The sequence below is a fragment of the Coregonus lavaretus genome, assembly GCF_964263955.1.
Source record: "Coregonus lavaretus genome assembly, contig: HAP1_SCAFFOLD_6523, whole genome shotgun sequence".
Classification (NCBI taxonomy): Eukaryota; Metazoa; Chordata; class Actinopteri; order Salmoniformes; family Salmonidae; genus Coregonus; species Coregonus lavaretus.
Window position 1 is genome coordinate 10001 of NW_028167129.1, and position 1325 is coordinate 11325.

At 36.5% G+C, this 1325-nt stretch overlaps 1 protein-coding gene across 1 annotated transcript in view; it reads left to right on the top strand.

Moving 5' to 3' along the window:
* Window positions 1-352, top strand: part of LOC311113851 (NLR family CARD domain-containing protein 3-like) — a gene marked incomplete at its 5' end in the record, with an annotated part of 10051 nt that extends 9699 nt beyond the window's left edge. Inside the window, one exon of the mRNA XM_084189143.1 lies at window positions 1-352. This exon is cut by the window's left edge and continues 2526 nt beyond it.
* Between the last annotated feature and the right edge of the window lie 973 nt (window positions 353-1325).

The window sequence follows — 1325 nt, forward strand, 5'->3', positions numbered from 1 at the left end:
ACACACATACTGGACACACACACACACTGGACACATTTCCATGTGTTGGATTTTGATGAAAGGAAATCCCATATATAGCCTACTGGACAGGACTTTGCTATGGCATCTTCTGTTTGGGTGTCTCAGGTCAGGTCTGATCCATGATAAGAATGTGTCTCTGTATCTATTTCCAGCCCTGCCATTTCTACCTGTCCTGATCTAGTGTTTCACCCCTGACCTCCTCACACCGTCTTACTGTCCATGTCTGCTTTTAACTCCCACCTCTACTTCACTTGTGTTATAATGGACCTTATGCTTGTTATGTCATGGGGGTTTGTATGTATTGAGATGATCACGTTCCAGATAAATGGTTGAACTGATTCCTGTCTCCTGTCTCATCATTATTGAATTGTTATACAGACGTGGTTATAAAACCCACGAGACATAACAAAAGATTGGTGATGAGTAAGTCTGAATCTACAGGAACTATTCTGTCTGGAAGAAGTGGGTTTTTACAACTGTTTAAAACTGTTATTTTCTGTGGTACAGAATAGGCTAATGTTAGCACAGTGTATTGCTAGCAGAGGCAAGTGCATAGTCTAGCTAGCTAAGAAAGAGAGTTAACCAGTGGTGTAAAGTACTTAAGTAAAAATACTTTAAAGTACTACTTAAGTCGTTTTTGGGGTATCTGTACTTTACTTTACTATTTATATTTTTGACTACTTTTACTTTTACTTCACTATATTCCTAAAGAAAATAATGTACTTTTTACTCCATACATTTTCCCTGACACCCAAAAGTACTCGTTACATTTTGAATGCTTAGCAGGACAGAAAATGTTCCAATTCACACACTTATCAAGAGAACATCCCTACTGCCTCTGATCTGGGGGACTCAGTAAACACAAATGCTTTGTTTGTAAATTGTCTGAATGTTGGAGTGTGCTTCTGGCTGAACATAAATTTTAAAAACAAGAAAATCGTCTGGTTTGCTTTATGTAAGGAATTTGAAATTATTTATACTTGTACTTTTACCTTTGATACTTTAGTATATTTTAGCAATTCCATTTACTTTTGATGCTTAAGTATATTTAAAACCAAATACTTTTAGACTTTTACTCAAGTAGTATTTTACTGGGTGACTTTCACTTTTAGTTGAGTCATTTTCTATTAAGGTATCTTTACATTTACTCAAGTATGACAATTGGGTACTTTTTCCACCACTTGAGTTAACATCGTCATGGACGGCAGAAAAGGACTGGAGACGGACATCGCATAACTTAGTCCAAGTGGTGGTCAGAAAGTTTGTCTTAACTAGCCTGATAACTCCAACATGTCTGATATGAA